This window comes from Callorhinus ursinus, unplaced genomic scaffold (assembly GCF_003265705.2).
Source record: "Callorhinus ursinus isolate GAN/ISIS: 27379988/994484 unplaced genomic scaffold, GSC_fseal_2.0 scaffold37, whole genome shotgun sequence".
In the NCBI taxonomy this organism is placed as follows: Eukaryota; Metazoa; Chordata; class Mammalia; order Carnivora; family Otariidae; genus Callorhinus; species Callorhinus ursinus.
The window spans coordinates 12,360,083-12,378,177 of NW_027397099.1; the positions used below are offsets into that span (position 1 = coordinate 12,360,083).

Consider the following 18,095-nt stretch of genomic DNA (forward strand, 5'->3'; position numbering starts at 1 on the left):
GACAGGGCTATAGAAAGAACTATTTATGACAGTGTATCATGAAGGTTATAAATCAATCCCATCACATTTTTACATAAGACCCAGGAATGCCATTGTGGCCAGGAATCAGATTAATTTACCCCTCAATTTTGATATTTATTTTAAAACAAACAATATCACCATTACAAAAAACTAGCCATTTCTCAATTTCATAACCAATTTCACATGTTACTGTCTTATTCCTTTTGAATAATTTACAAGAATTCGGTTTTTTTTTTAATTTTATTTATTCATTTGCGAGAGAGACAGAGAGAGAACAAGCAGGGGGAGAGGCAGAGGGAGAGGGAGAAGCAGACTCCCTGCTGAGCAGGGAGCCCGATGCAGGACTCGATCCCAGGACCCTGGGATCATGACCTGAGCCGAAGGCAGACGCTTAACCATCTGAGCCACCCAGGCGCCCAATTTACAAGAATTCTATTTTCTTCTAATAACAGAACATGCAATTTTCCCTGTTTGATAAAATCATTCAATATGAACTATTTTTGGCCGGGGATCTTTTAATTACCTTCTGTTCTTTTAATAATTTATTTTCTAATTGAATCTTTTGGTCACAGCTGAAAGAGAAACTGAACTTGCCTTGCTGTACAAATTCCTAATAATCTATAAACAGTTGACCAAAGCTCTACTCATGGAAGTTCTACTTCAGTTGCCAGATTGGTTTTCTGTATTACACGTCAGAGCTGTGTTTCTTCATTCACTTATTTCACTCATTTAACAACTGTGGGTGACTACTGTGAATCCACTGGTTGTAGGTGCCTGATACAATGTAGTAAACAAAACACACTAGCTTCCTACCCTCATGAGGCTTATATTTGGGAGATATAAAAATATAATTACTGCCTGGAATAAATTCAGAGGGAAAAAAATTCAGAGCATGAAAGAAACAGGAGTGGCCTGTTTAAATTAAAGCAGTCAGGTGCAACTTCTCCAAGCTGGTAACATCCCAAAGAGAACAGCGTGAAATGCTTGGGGTGAAAAAGAGTGTGTTGTTTTCAAAGAGCGTGAAGGATCCCAGTGTGCTTTGAGAGCCGTGAGTAAGGAGCATAGTGGCAGGAAATTAAGCTGAAGAGAGAGCATGGGCCAGAACACAAGGGTTTTACAATGTCCACCATAGTTTATTCAGAGAAAATTTAAAGGAATTACCTCAGGAGCCTTAGTTTTCCAACCTTTGAATTACGTTCTGTCCCTTGCTGCTTTACCATTGTTATTCCTGGATTAAGTGGTGTTTGTGAATGGATTCTAACCAGCATTCTACCTGTGCGAACACTATGATTTGGAGATAAGAATGTTATTACAATAGGCGGTAATCTGGTGGGATACTTGAAGCTCTGTCCTTCATGTTAACACAGGGTATGTCAGAACATTGTAGCTATGGCATAACCACTTCTCTTTCCACTTAAAAAGAAAATGATAATATTTGCCTTGGAAAAATGTTTATTAATGTAAGGTTTACATTTAAGAATCCTATACTTTGGTATCTATACACGCATTCATGTACATATGTATAATTCTTATGTGGGGAATAGACAGACATGTTGGTATAAATAGGTTGCTGTGAAGATAAATTAAGATTACATATGTATCTTTATACATATCTTTTTGTTTCTTTATTTGTATCTTATTCGTCTCTTACATAAGGCAGTAAATTTATTTTATTTCTCCTTCAGCCATACAAAAATGGATTATATCAAATTAGTATCAAGTCTCACATGTAACTTATTTTATGCATAGGAGATTTTTATAACAGCCTTGTAAAACAACCATTTTTTTCCTCACCTATCTCTTGACTATCATCTAAGGCAATGGTTCTCAACTTTGGTTACTCATGAAAACCACCTGGAGAGCTTTTAAAATCCCTATGACCAGGCCTCTCCTGAGATCAATCAAATTATGATCTCAAGGGCAGGGACTCTGGCATGTCTACTTTGAAAGCTCTCCAGGTGCTTTCAATGGGCAGCCAAAGTTGAGAACCCCTGTTCCAGGGTTGGTATGGTGATGCAGGGCTATCTTTAAAAAAAATGCATATACTCGGCTCTTCAAAATATGTATTTTCTTTTGAAATCTTACTCTGCTTTCAAATCTCAAAAGAATTGGTAGCTGTGTTGTGTAGCCTTCCTATTTGAGATAGCCTTTACTAGTCAATATATTCTGTGCATATCTTTATTATAGTTTTTATAGAAATAGTCATCTATAATGGAAGGGAAAAATGAAATACTGCACTCTACTTCTAGAAGGTAAGTTTCTTGAAGGCAGGGAGATGGATGGATGGAAAGATAGATATAAGTAAAGATATACAATCAGTGCAAGCAAATATAGTTTGACATTCTCTGGGAATCAAATTAAGTGGAATTTGAATATAGTAAACATATTATAGAAATCCATAAACGTCCCCAAAATAGTAATGAAAAAACTTTGTCTCTTAAACATAATGGTGCTCAATAAATGTTTGATGATAATTTTTATGCCATCATTATAGTTTGGAAACATTTTGTTGCAATATTAAACCCTAAAAATTATAACATATTCATTGTTTCAGAATAATGGTCAGGAGAGGGAAAACAGGCTTTATAATATAAACATAATTATACACTGGAATATTACCCAGCCATAAAAAAATGGAATCTCACCATTTGAAATGACACGGTTGGAGCTAGAGAGTATCAGGCTAAGCGAAATATGTCAGTCAGAGAAAGACAAATACCGTATGATTTCACTCATGGGTGGAATTTAAGAAACAAAACAAATGAGCAAGGGGGAAAAAAAGAAAGAGGGAGGGAAACCAAGAAACACACTCTTAACTATAGAGAACACACTGTTGGTTACCGTCAGGGAGGTGGGAGGAAGGGTTGAATAGGTGATGGGGATTAAAGCTTGCACTTGTCACGATGAGCACCGGCTGATGTTTGAAAGTGTTGGATCGCTGTATTGCACACCTGAAACTAATATAACACTGTATGTTAACTACCTGGAATTTAAAAACTTTAAAAAAGAAAGACTGGAGGGTGCCTGGGTGGCTCAGTTGGTTGGGCGACTGCCTTTGGCTCAGGTCATGATCCTGGAGTCCCCGGATCGAGTCCCGCATCGGGCTCCCTGCTCGGTGGGGAGTCTGCTTCTCCCTCTGACCCTCTTACCTCTCGTGCTCTCTATCTCCCAATCTCTCTCTCAAATAAATGAATAAAATCTTTAAAAAAAAAAAAAAAAAAGAAAGACTGGAGGGACGCCTGGGTGACTCAGTCGGTTAAGCATCTGCCTTCGGCTCAGGTCATGATCCTGAGGTTCTGGGATTGAGTCCTGAATTGGGCTCCTTGATCAGTGGGGAGCCTGCTTTTCCTTCTGCTTGTGCTTTCTCTCTCTCTCTCTGACAAATAAATAAAATCTTAAAAAAAAAGAGAGAGAGACTGGAGAAAGTAGGGGTGACTTTTTGAAGAGAAAATGGTGTGTGTAGTTTAATTGAGAAATATAGACTCTAGTTTGGAGTCTGACAAACACTTGCTGGTTATTTTCTCTTTCTGCATCTCAGTTTCCTCCTTTACATTTATGCTTTTATGAGACGTATAGTTGAAGTCCTAAAACAATATTTTCCACATCTTTGGGAAAAAAAAAACTTCATTAGTATTGTTCCTGTGCAGTTGTAGTTGGGTAACGACAGACGCAAGTCAATGACTAAACCTCCTTTCCCGGGTATTCTGTCACTGATGACTCAGAAAAAAGGCTGAGAGGACTATGCCTTGAAGTTTCTAACTGGTAGGAAAGACACAAGAGGAGGTAGGTGGGAAATGCCAATAACAATGCCCTCAAATAATTCCATGCACCCAGTCACTACTGTGAAGACTTCAATATTCTGAAGATACAAAAATATTGTGAAGATTTAAAAGCAAAGAAATTGCAAAGGCATCAGGAATCTACATGTCCGTGGATCTTACCATTATTTTTATTTATTTTATTATGTTATGTCAGTCACCATACATCATTAGTTTTTGATGTGATGATCCACGATCCATTGTTTTCATATAACACCCAGTGCTGCATGCAGTATGTACCCTCCTTAATACCCATCACCGGGCTAACCCATCCCCCCACCCCCTCCCCTCTAAAACCGTGTTTGTTTCCCAGAGTCTATAGTCTCTCATGGTTCGTCTCTCCCTCCGATTCCCCCCCCTTCATATTTCCCTTCCTTCTCCTAATGTCCTCCCTGCTATTCCTGATGTTCCACAAATAAGTGAAACCATATGATAATTGACTTTCTCTGCTTGACTTATTTCACTTAGCATAATCTCCTCCAGTCCTATCCATGTTGATGTAAAAGTTGGGTATTCATCCTTTCTGATGGCTGAGTAATATTCTCTTGTATATATGGACCACATCCTCTTTATCCATTCATCTGTTGAAGGGCATCATTATTTTTTTTTAAATAAATAGTTTATATCCAGTGGTACATGCCTATTGAGCACTTGGTATTTGGCTAGTTCAACTGAGGGACTAAATTTTTAATTTCATGTAATTTTAATTAAATTAAAATATGCACACATAGCTAGTGTGGCCACATTGGGGAATGGAGGATTAGATTCTAGCCTCAACAGGAACTCCTTTGGGAATGGAGAGGTCACCACAGAGAAAACACTCCATTGCTGGACACCTGTAGTCATCTTCCTTGTTTTGAAAGCCAAAATGTAAGTCTTCTCATAGTTACTTCAAATTACTTTTAGCACTATCCTCTGGAACCACATAAAGAAAGTCAAATCCTTGTTTGATGTTACAGCTCTCCAAATTCATTTCTTAATCTAGTATTTTATTCTACAGTGAAGTAGTCTCTTTTTCATCGAACATTTCTCTAAATCTATGCTCAGCTCTAGCCTAGTAGACTCTAGCTTCTAATTAGGTGGGTATGGATTTGGAAACCCAGCTGCTCCATTTGCCTACAATATATTCTTGGAAACTAAAACACTTTTTGTACAATAGGTATAATCATAATAACTATCTCACATTTTGTTAATAAGGAATAATAAATATACCATCACACTGACTGGTATGTCATGAAATTTTAGTTCTTTCCTACTTATAGTTTCTAGTTCTGTCTCATTGGTCTCTATCCTTCTTAAAGTCTGATATACAAGTTTGAATTCAGTGTTCCCTATGTACTTTTATAAGAATTTGACCATAGGCACAAATGATAACTTTCTAAATATTTGACCTCATACATTGACATTATTTTAGAAAAAGTATTTAACTGTTCTTTCTCTCCCATGAAAGAGACAAAAGGAATTGCCTTGGTCACAAGTTTGTTTCTAAACTTTCACTGAGAAAAGGCATCGCAGGATCTGTTGAAGTCATCTTGTCTAACGCATTCTTGAGTTACTTGTTCCTGGCTGCAATAATTTGTTATCTACAGGATTCCCAATGTTACTGTGGGAGAAAAAAAGCAGTTTTATATCAATACACCACAGACAACTTATTCACTTGCCCCCCAGAAACTGTTCATTACTTTTAAGAGGAGAGAATGGCTAACAAACGGATAGGTTTCCACAGATGGTCTTTTTAAAACTACAAACTATTCCACCTGGACACAAAACTACACATCAAAAAAGGGAACAATGGAATTCTTTTGAAGTGAAGGACAAGCATATACTTTAAGCAACATTTGTGAAAACGCTGCTAAGTTTAAACATGTTAAGTAGGTAGAGATAGATTCATCGATCGATCTATAGATAGGGCAGACCAACATAATATTTATGTGAGGAGGTATGCTACACTCCCCAAAACAATGCTTGAGTTTTCTAATTTATACAAATAGAAATTGGGGAGGACATGTGTGCAAATGGATACTGAGGGTGTGGGATAATAATGGAAAGAACATAAAGATGTTTTTCCCCACCAAATTACCTTTGCACTTTTGTGCAAAATTAATTGAACAAATATTTATGGCTCTGTATCTGGACCATAGTATGTGCCATTGATTTGTCTATCTTGACACTAATACCACCTTTTGTTAACTTCTGTCACTTTATACTATGTCTCCAACTGAGGGACTATTAAGGCCCCCGAATTTGTTGTTCTTATGTGAAGTTGGATTCCATAGTCTGTATTATTTGCATTTCTGTGTGAAATTTAGAAACAGCTTTTCATTTTCTTCAAAAACACTATTGGGTTTTTGACTGAAAGTATGCTGACTCAGTAATTAGTTTAAGGACAATTGACAAATTATCAATATTGAGTCTTCTGATCTGTGAATATGGTATCCTGTATTGAGTTGTTCTTTTCTCTCTCAAAAATGTTCTGTAGTGTTCAATGTACTAGAATTGCATGTGATTTGTCAGTTTTACTGCTGACTATTTCATATATTTAATATGATTGCAAAGGCAATTGTTATTTTAAATGACTGATATTTCTTTATCAGTATAAGGAAATACGGTGGATTTTTGTATATTTATCTTACAGACTACAATGCTGCTAAATTCACTAATTAGTCCTAAAATTTGCTTTTTATAGATTCCTTGGAATTTTCTCCTTAGATGATTATGCTATCTGCTAATAAAAACAAGTATATTTCTTCCTTTCCAGTCTTTACAATTTTTATTTTTTATCTTATTCTACTGACTAGAATCTGAGTACAATGTTGAACAGAAGTGGTGAAAGTTCAATCTTGCTTTGTTGCTGATCTTAAGACCAAAGTATTCAGTCCTTCACGATTAAAGAATGAAGTTATCTGTAGGTAGTTTTCAGAATGTACTTTGTCTGGTTCAGGAGATTCTTTATTATTCCTAGGTTATCGAAATGTTGTCAGAAACAGATGTTAGATTTTATCAAATGGTTTTCTGCATCAATTGAGATGATTATATGATTTCATTTTTGTCTCCATTATGGACTTATTAGCTATATTTCTATTTTGTTTTATTTTACTGTTTGACTTGGGGCTTATAATATGTATATTTAAATGATCTGAGTCTACTTTTTAGTACAAGTATACCACTTCATATCCAGTATAAGGACCTTATAAGCATATACCCATATCTCTCCTGTCCCTCCTAAGTTTTTTACTACTGTTGTCATACACGTTAGGACATAATATGTTATAAACATCATGCAATATTATCACTAGTTTTGCTTTAAAGAGTCAACTATCCTTTAAATAAACTTAAATAATAAAAAAAATTTAAAAACTTAAATAATAAAAGTCTCATCATTTACCCATGTAGTTCTTTTTTTTTTTAAGATTTTATTTATTTATTCATGAGACACAGAGAGAGAGAGAGGCAGAGGGAGAAGCAGGCTCCCAAGGAGCAGGGAGCCCGATGCGGGACTCGATCCCAGGACCCTGGGATCATGACCTGAGCCGAAGGCAGACGCTTAACCATCTGAGCCACCCAGGCACCCTGTAGTTCTTATCTCTTATACTCTTCATGTATTTGTGTATATCCAGATTTCCATCTGATATCCTATCTGTCTACCTGAAGGATATGGTATACTTTATCTTTCTCTTGCAGTGCAGGGCTGCTTGTAATAATTTTTTTCTAGGTCTGAAATGTCTTTGTTTATCTTAATTTCTTAAATATATTTTCTCAGGCTATAGAATTTTAGGTTGGCAGGTGTGCGCGCGCGTGTGTGTATTTGTGTGTGTTTGTGTTTTCCTTCAGTATTATAAAAATGTTGCTCCATTTTTTTTTTTGACCTGCATTGTTTCTAGCAAGCAGTATGCTATTATTCTTCTCTTTGTTCCCTTCTGTGCATTGTGTCTCTTTTCTCTGGTTTTCCCTTTACACTGGTTTGAAGCAATATGTTTACAATGTGCATTTGTGTGGTTTTCTTCATGTTTATCTCATTGATTATCTTTAATCTATGGATTTATAGTTTTCATCAAATCTCAGTTTTTTTCAGCCACTAGTTCTGCATTTTTTAAAATATTTTCCTGCCCTTTCCTCTTCTCCAGGAATGCCAACTGCACATAGAGTAGAACATGTGAGGTTGTCCCACAGCTCACTGATGCTCTCAGCTCATTTAGATAATTTCTAGTCCTACATCTTTAATTTTAGTAATTTTTTCCTGCAATGCCTAATCTGCCCTTAAACCATTCCTTGTATTTTCATCTCAGATATTTTAATTTTCACCTTTAGAAGTTTTGTTTGGGTCATTTTATATCTATCTATGTATCTATCTATCATCTATTTATCATCTATTTCCTCTATCTTCTTAAACATATGGAATATAATTATGTTAATTGTTTCCATGTCTTTTTCTGTGAAATATATCATCTGTCATTTCTGGGTCAGTTTTAATTAAATTTTCTCCTCATCATGAGTTATAGTTTCTTGAAGGTTTCTTGATAGCTTCTTGATATTTTTAATGCCTGGAAATTTTCACTGGATTCCAGACACTACACATTTTACTTTTGTGATATGGTGGATATTACTATATTTCTTAAAAAAGTATTTTCTTTTTGTCTGGGATGCAGTTAAGATGCAGGGAAATTGTTTTATCCTATCAGGTATTGCTTTTAAACTTTGTTGGGATTACAACAGCATTTGCTCTAGAATTAATTTGCTTCATTAACTGAGTCAAAAACCTTCTGAGTATGTTTCCCAGGGTACCACACTTATAAGGGATTCCACTCAGCCTTGTAGGAATATAAGATATTTCTAGCTTTCTGTGAGCTTCAAGGATCTTTTTCTCTAATACTTTCAGGTTATTCTTTCCCTGGCCTTCTGCCATTTCTACACAGGCATTCATTGCTCGATATCCGGTAAGACTTGAGGGAGATATTATCTGCAAATATTTACCATTCTCTCTAAGTGTAGCTTTTTCTTCTCCGGTATTTTCTGTGCATTCTAGTCATCTTGGCCTCCCTGGCTTTTCTGCTTCATTTCTTTTTTTTTCTTTTTCTCATGCTAATTGCATATTGATGTATTTATTTTGTATATGTATACATGTATGTATAAATAAAAAATAGTGTTGTCTCATGGTATGAATATATCCAGTCTTCAAATAACATTTACACACAATGCAAAGTCGTACTTATTGAGACTGAACTGTTAAATATTCTAAAAAGAAAACTTTTTTTAAAAAAGAGGACACATAAGATAGCTGGTGAGGAATGTCTAAAATTACAATATATGTCCCTACATTTGCATCAGGAAACCTATACTGACAGAAAATGTAGCTGAGTATATTTTTACATAATCACATCATCTGTCAACCTAACAAATTTATAACGGTATTATTCTCATGCAGCTAAATAACTGCAACTTTGAGTATCAGCCAGTCTCTTGTGATCAGTACTAATATCTGTATTATGCTTTTAAATCCAGTTGTAATGGAATTTCAAACTGCCTCAGCATCAGAAATTGCTGCCCTTTCCACTACACAAACTATGCTGTGGGTTTGCTTAGAAACTCTTTGTTGAAGAATCGTCTTGCTTCAACATTACTAAGGAAAACAGAGCAGCGAGATGGATTCTGTCTTCTGTATTCAGTGCTTTCAACCATGGCGTTCTTTATCACATCAGTGTTGCTCAGGGTATTGAAGTGCATGAGATCATGCAGACTTTTGAATGCTTGATTTGGATACTGAAAGTTAAAAGTCGAAAATGATGATTCGGGTTCATCAAAAATATCAAAATCAGCTATCTCTTTCTCTTCTTTAGTTTCTCTTAGAACACCTGGAGCCTTGTACTTTGTGAAGTTGATGTTGGCCAGAACAAAGTGGATGATAGTTGGGCAGTCTTTCTCCATATCAGGATTCTTGGGTTTAAAGGCATAGCACTCCTTCAGTCCTCGATCGAACACTTAAGGATCAATCTTTGGAAAGGGGAGCTTGTTCATTTTGGCCCACTTTTCTGCAAGTAGAAATTCCTTGAACAGAGGACTAGAGTCACTTGGTCTTGCAGAAAAGTCAAAGGAGATAATGAGATCAACTCCCCTCTGAGGTCTCAGGATCAGGGGTATGGCAGGTTAAATGTGAGGCCACTGTCCACGACGTGAATCTTTTTACTTTTGACATCCAGAGGCTCATATATTTGCTCAAACTCATCAGGATCTGCTACAGCTATATCCAGTTCATCTTCATCCAACGATTCCTGTGTCATAAAGTCTTTTAGAGGAGACATTGGATAGGATGTATTGAGATTCAAGCCCAACATGAAGTTGTGCATCTTCCCAGCACGTCCTTCTCTGGTATTGAATAAAGTTGAATCACTCACCAAAGCCATTATCATACGATGGACCCAACTTGCTTGATTATCATTGTGATATTCCCTTTTAGCATCTTCATTTTCAGTTCCTTTGGGTTCTTGTGATTCATCATCGCTATATGAGCTGTCATTACTCACAATATGCTCTGCTGTAATATTCTCTAATTCTTCCTCCATTGTGGAACCTTTATTCTGTGAGCCAGAAATTCCCAAGACTCTGTTGAACAGTATAGAAAAGGCACTGCCCCAGACACCCATTAAGAAATGCAAGGGATTTTCTTGATATTTCTTCATAACTGTTCCCATAAAAAATTTGCTTTCAAATCAGCCAGGAGCCATAAAAGCCATGCCAGTCTCATACGGGCTAAATTCAACCCAATCTGCAAACATTGGCTCTGAAACATCGGGTTTGACATGGAGACAGGTGAAGAGAGGTAAAGGGCATTAACCAGAATTGACTTTTTCCTTCGAACTACTCAAGGTAGTGTTCATTCTATTGTGAATTAGTGTTTCTCCTATTAACATCCCAAAGATATCGGTAAAGGTGACAGGTTGTCCAGAGCTTTTCTTCTTCCATAGAGACTCGACATATCTTTTAACTTTCTGTGGTGTGAGAAGTAAAAGGGTGTTGTGGCTAACATTTTTCATTAGCTCTTCATTAATCTCCTCTGGCCCTTTCTCTGGAAAATCAGGGTGAGAATATAGGGTTGACATGTACCATGTGGAGCCAGAAAGACCAGCAATGTAGGTAGCACAATCTAAAATTCCTACTTCATACAGTGCCTTGATCACACACTTCATTTCTTCATGTTAGGAATTTCTCTGGGATCTCCCTGGGTTCTCCTTCTCTGAGACCTGGCCTGGATACTCACCTCAGTCAGTAAACTGACTATTTCAAGATTCAGTTTGCTTGTCTCCCAATACTCAAAGAACAGGACACTGTCCTTCCCCGACCTTTTTTTTTTTTTTTTGAGGAATATGTTTTAACTTATGTTTAATATTAAGCCGAAGTCCAGCCCCCAGATAATTTCAGCAATATCTGGGGATCCCTCTCTTTCAGGTATTAAAAGATGATATTAAACTAGTTTGAAAAGGGAATATTTAATTTAAAAATGTTATATATTTCCAAATAGTTTATTGATTTCCAAGCCCATGTGCTATTCCTACATTTTCATGTGACATTTAACATTATTATTACTGTTACATTATAAATTATTTTTCAGCTCCACTGAGGCATAATTGGCAAATAAAGAAATATACACAGTTAAGATACACAACATGATGTTTCGATATAGTTACACATTGTGAAGTGATCACCATAATCAATCTAATTAGCATAACCATCATCTCTAATCTTATGTAATTGTTTTATATGATTTAGTTTTATCTAAATATATATAATCTGGTTGCCTTTTAATCGGGGTATAGTAAATTGGATTCCTATTACTCCAATTTGTTCAGAAGAGAAGTACTTATAGTTTTTATAGAAAGAACAATGAAAGGACTGTGGTTCGAACCAACACTAAGGTATTACCTGAAAAAAAAAAACTATTTAATCTCAATAAAACAATCTAAATAAAGACTTGTAGAAATTGAAGAAATACCAGAAAAAAATGGCTGCACACAATGCCTTATATTTCATGATGAAGTAAATAGAAATAAATGAAAATTAGAAAGATTATTAAATAAAATAATAGGCAATAGTAGGCCATGACAAGAGAGCTGGCAAATCTCAGGAAAGATTAGAAACAAAAGGGGAAAAAAAAAGGCACTGGAAATAGAGCTAACTTAGAAGGATCATGAATGTGTAGATAGCACAGAGAATATCATAAAGAAAATAGAAAATGGAAATAAGAAAAATGAAAATTACTGATGGAAATGGAGAAAATGATAAAAAGAATCTGCGAACAGGAATATAGAAGAAAAGCAAAAACAACCACGCATGAGAAAAAGAAAACTAAAACAATGGAACACAGAGACATACAGACACAATGACATCACATGCAGTTCAAGAAAACTTTCCCACATGGAGATGTGAACTTTCAAATTGAAAGGGCAAACTGGGGCAAACAGACACATTATGGTTGATTGTAAGACATACTGTAGTAGAATTATTAAACTTGGAAGGAAGGGAATTCTTCTGTTCATCCAAGCTAAAAGTTCAAATCACTTCAAGAAGAAAGTAACACTGATATCAGATTATTTTTTAAATATCATTTTATTTCAGGAGAAATCAGTGTAATATATTTAAGGTACTGAAGGAATGGAAGCATAAAGCAAGGATTTTATATCCAGCCAAACTGATCTCCAAGAATAAAGATTATAGGAAAAATGTCATAAACATCGAAACATCCAAAGAGTATTGTTTCTGTGGACCCTTCTCAATCAAGTAGTTGGAGAAACTTCAGCCAGTAGGTAATATGAGAAGCTTCAACATACAGACAGGTGGCTGGAATATTTTACTATGTAAAAATGCACAAGACCATGGGGCATCTGGGTGGCACAGTTGGCTAAGTGTCCAACTCTTGGTTTCAGCTCAGTTCGTGATCTCATCCTTGTGGGATGGAGCCCCACCTTGGGCCCCATGCTCAGTGTGAGATTCTCTCTTCCTCTCCCTCTGCCTCTCCAGCTCATGTACTCTCCCTTTCTTTTTTCTCTCATAAAAAAATAAATCTTTAAAAAAAATGCACAAGACCAAACAATGGTCAAACAATAAGAAGGGAAGTTCTGTGGATAAGCCCATATTTGTAGAACAGAGCTGTTTTAGATCACCCTGCAACTGAACTGTCATTTAAAAGAGAATCTTCTATCAATTTGGAAAATTAAGTACAATGTAGTGTAAAGATTGACATAAGAGGGGAAGTTATTGAAACACATAGTAAAGGAGATTCAACTTGGTCTATTTGATGAGAAATGGCTACCAAGGAAAATGTCTTTACCCTAACTGCCAAAGGAAGAGTAAGAAAAATGCAGACAAAATAGCTGAGGGAAAGCATTCCTGGCAGAAGAAACAATGAGTGCAAAGACTTGAAAGATAGTATGTGGCATCTTCAAAGGAATGAAAGCATGTATAGAGTGTAAAGGGGAGAGTGACATGGGATTTTAGTGAAGAGATAGATGGAAGCCAAGTCTATGGGAGTCTTGAAGGCAGTATTTGGGAACGTGTGGTTTCTCCTTGGAAAAATGTAAAAAATATACAAAGGCTTTAAGCAGGAGAGTGATAAAATTAGTTCTATTTTAATAATTATAAATATAGACAATATACTGAAGTGTGCAAGTTGGAAGGCACAACATTTTGGATAGGAAGCCCAATGGTAAGGATGCCGCAGTAATCCATGCAAGAGATCATGGAAACTTGGATCAGGTCAATTTAGCAAAAAACTTAGGTTTGAATCGTAAATGAGTATGAGCACTTTAAAGCACTGGGGTTTTCCCTGAGGTTCAGCATGGCTGAAAAACAAAGGCAGCTGACCATTCATTTAGCCCCTGTGATTTTTATCATGATTAAATATACAAAGGCCCTAAGATATCTGAAGAATCCAAGTTAAGATTCAATCTGTGGTATTACCTAATGTATTCCTGCAAACCTGATATACTCAGGCATGTCATTGGTTAGACTGAATCTTCGTTTTCTGAACTATAAGAATTTCTTCTTATGCCTCCAGATTTAGCTCCTTGATTATTTATAGAATAAAAAAAATCATACACACCTAGTTCAGTAAACTCTGTGTGAAAATTTGATTTATAGGAACATCTGCTCTTCTGGCTATTATATCCTAGTGCCTGGTACATTTTCTTGCACATAATATATGTTCAATAAAAATTAATTGGTCAATACACAGAAGTAGATCATATCCAAATGAGCAGTAAAAATCTAGTATTATTACATAATATGATAACCATTCATGGTCAACTATACTGTATTAGTTTTCTATTGCATCTGTAACACATTACTCCACATTAGTGACTTAAAACAGCACAAATTTATTATCCTATAAGTCTTTAGGTCAGGAGTCCAGAATGGGTCTCACTGACTAAAATCAAGGTTGTGTTTTCCCGGAGTTTCTAGGAGAGAATGTGTTTCCTGCTTTTCCAGGCTGTTGGCAGACTTCAATTTCTTACAGCTGTATGACTGAGACCCCCATTTCCTTCCTGGCTGTCTGCTGACTGTTCTCAACTTGTAGAAGCCATCACATCCCTTGACTCATACTTTCTGCCATCTGCAAAGCCAGCAATAGTGGGTCAAGTCACATCTCCCTCTAACCCTTCTTCTGCCTTCAAATATCTCTCTGACCACAACCAGAGAAGTCTCTTAACTTTAAACTATTCACTTGATTAAATTTAGGCCATCGTGATAATTGGAGATAATCTCCCTGTCTCAAGGTCCATAACCTTAATCATATCTTCAGATCCTTTCACCAGGATAATATATACAGAGGTTTTAAGATTTAAAGGAATGAACATCTTTGAGAGCCATTATTCCTTCTACTATATATATCTATAAAAATTCCTTAAATTTCCCCCCATAATTAGAATTTGATACACTTTACTCAACAAAGCCCACAAAGCTCTATTTCCTTCCAGCACTGAAACAAAATAACTCCTTTTTTAAAAGATGGGTTTAGGTGGTGGATTTCATTAAAAAATATTTTTTTCTCTATTTTTAAATGCTTGAATCACTGCATCAGAGTAAGGTGCAAATATTATGAGGTCTCTGAAATACTGAAAAAAAGAGAAAAACAGATCCAGAATCTTCTATCTTAAGTTCTTACTGGTATATAATTGCTTAAGTAGTAAAAGGGTGAGTGAACACACCTGCACAATTCTAATTGTTCTTTGCCTCATTTCTTTCTTCCATTCTTCTTTCCTTACTTGGATTTCTCCTTACTTTTATCTCTCCCTCTTCTTTTTCAGACATGCAATGAAATAAATAAGTTAGATATAGATATAAGTTCACCAATGTCAACTGATACTCATCAGATTTCTATCTGAAGTCCCTGGAGGAGCATCTGTCTTGAATCTATCATACAAGCCAAGAGCATCCTCCCCCTTCTAAGCTTGTCTCTGACATTCACTTCAAGGGGCTTGAACAATTATTCTAATTGCTCAAAGTTTGGAAATGTCTTAATTGGATGGGAAAAGCAAAAACAAACCAGGAACATCGAACTAAAGTCCTCAAGCTGATTAGAAAGCAACATCGATTAAATTCAGAAGATGAACCCTACCTTGTGTTACAAAGACATTTCTCATGACCATCATCACTATCTCTTTATGAGTGACATAAGAAATGTAAAGAATATAGTACCTTACTACTATTGCACTAAGTACTACTTAGTACTATTAGTATTATGCCACTACCCTTACAACCAGAAAATATGTATTAAAAAGCAGACATAGAATAAAGTGAAACAATCTACGTAAACTATCAAGGGTATACAACATTCTGCAAGGGTAATATGATTATCCCTTTTTCACAGATGAAGATACAGGGTTTTAGATAAATTTACCAAACAAACTGAATACATGGTTAGTGAATGTCAGGATTTGGGGATTTTACTTGGGACTCTCTAACCACAACATGTAAGGTCTTCTTTTTGGTAAAGCCTTTGGAAACCTTTATAGGCACACTGGCAAAGACAGAAAAAGCACTCTGTATTATTTTCCTAAGGCTGCTATCACAAAGTAAAAACTGGGTAGCTTAAAACAACAGAAATGTATTCTTTCATGTCCTGAAAGTTAGAAGTCTACACTCAAGGCATTGGCAGGGTTGGTGTTTTCTGGGGGCTCTGAGGAAAAATCTGTTCCCTGGCTTTTGCTGATGGTCAACAATCCTGGGCATCCTGTGGCTTGTAGATGCATTACTCCACTCTCTGCCTGTCTTTACATGGCTTCTCATGCACCGAATTCTTGTAAGGCCATAAGATGTATTGGAGCCTACCCTACTCCACAATCCCATCTTAAATAATTATAGCTCCAGCAATCCTATTTACAAATAAGTTCACATTCTAAGCTACTGGGTGCTAGGGTAGCAACACATCTTTCTTAGGGTTCACAATTCAACCCATAACAGACAGATTCCTATCTGAATGTAAAACGTGTTCCCCAAAAGCCATGCGGGGTCAAAGCAGAGGACAACACCTGGAAAGGTAATTAATCTTTACAAAATGCACGGGGAAAATAAATAGGTCCTTGGCTTCCAGAAGAAAAGGCTATTTTTGAACAGCAGTTCTTTAATGCAGTGCTTATATTTTATTTAATAATTAATAAATGATTAATGCAGATTGCTTTCTTCCAAATAAATTATCAGAATGTGTTATAACAGATGTGAATTAATCATAGGCTCTAGTTCATGAGTTGTCTGCACAAATGTCAGGAGTATAATATATTATATTTAAATATTAGTTATGTGTCTGAAATATGGGTGAGGACTCAATCATAATATATTAACCACTATTTCTATCAATGAGTTATTAATTATTGAAATTCAACATGTTCTGAAATGACTTTCTAGATGTTTTATTGTTTAAAGCATGTATAGATACTGATTTAATTTTCTCTTTTCCTTTTAGTGGCATATAATTGAATTGTTAAAAATATCATCTATAACAATTAGAGATAGTCTAAAACATCAGCAATGGCATAAGAAAAGTCATCGTAGTACATTTTTTCTTCCCATTAAGAAACAGAATTGCTTATTCAAATGATTTTAAATCATTTGCTTAATGGAAATAATTTTTATATAATAAAAATAATGTAGCAGAAAGATCATCATGTAATTATCATCATCATCATCGATACTATTTATTGAGTACTGGCTATGTGCCAAGCATTAAGAACAGTGCTCTAAGAAATGTCATTCCAACCTCAAAACAATCTTAGGAATGAGCTAATTATTATAAACTTCCCATTTTATACAGAGAAAATTGAGTTTTAGAGATGCTAATTTTTTTATTTTTCTAGCACACAGTCAACAGATAAGAGCCAGATCAGAACTCAAGAGTCCAGGATGACACTCTAAATCTTGTACGTCCCAAGAGTGCTAGGCTTCGTGACAAAGAAACCTGGAAAGTTTCTGCTGTTTGAGGTTGCTAATTTATTCAAACTCGTGGGATGTGATGTCCCTCATTTGTAATCAGGAGATATTAAAGATAATGACTAACATGTGTATAGTGCATGTAACCACATGATTATTAGTGCTATACACATATGAACTCATTTAATCCTCAAAATAACAAAATGTGGGAGATTTCATATTCTTCCTTTACAGATGAGAAAACTGAGACACTGTGAAACTAAGTAACATTTCCAAGGTATACAGTAACAGTTGTACTAAAATGCGAAACAAATTCTGGTTGCAAAACCTCTGCTCTTTATTACTGTACTTATGTGTGTAGGTACATATGTGTTAAAATAGAAGATTCCCATACTCCTCCAGCTTTGAGCAACTGACTCTCTATTTTATATCTGTTATTTTTTTCTAACTATGGCTGTCTTTGTTCAATATCCCAAGAGTATTTTAAGGTGATCTCTCCTCCAAGATTTTGTTGAAATAACTTTTCCCAAATGGAAAGCACTAGCTAAGTACTGGGAATTATTTTTCTAAGAAAAGCCAACCACTGGGAATTACTTTTCTAAGAATGTCCTCGAGCTCATGATGGTGAGTAAAACAAGTGTGTAGAAGTATGCTAGCCCAGTTTCTCCAAAGTTACTTCAACATACCCCATTATTTCTTAATCACCCATGGTATTCCACATGACTCCCAGGCCCCAGTCTCGCTCAGCTTATTGAATGCCAAATGCATGCTTTTTGTCTTACCTTTGTGTTTTCTGTACCCTGACCAACTTAAACCAAAATTCCAAAATCTAATATCACAATG

General features: G+C 35.7%; 1 long non-coding RNA gene and 1 pseudogene across 1 annotated transcript in view; both read right to left on the bottom strand.

Annotated features, from left to right (window-relative positions):
- LOC141370521 (uncharacterized) overlaps positions 1 to 18,095 on the bottom strand; it is a 107,358-nt gene that overhangs the window by 21,149 nt on the left and 68,114 nt on the right. The window lies entirely within an intron of this gene.
- Positions 9,369 to 11,020, bottom strand: LOC112837055 (cytosolic phospholipase A2 pseudogene; annotated as a pseudogene).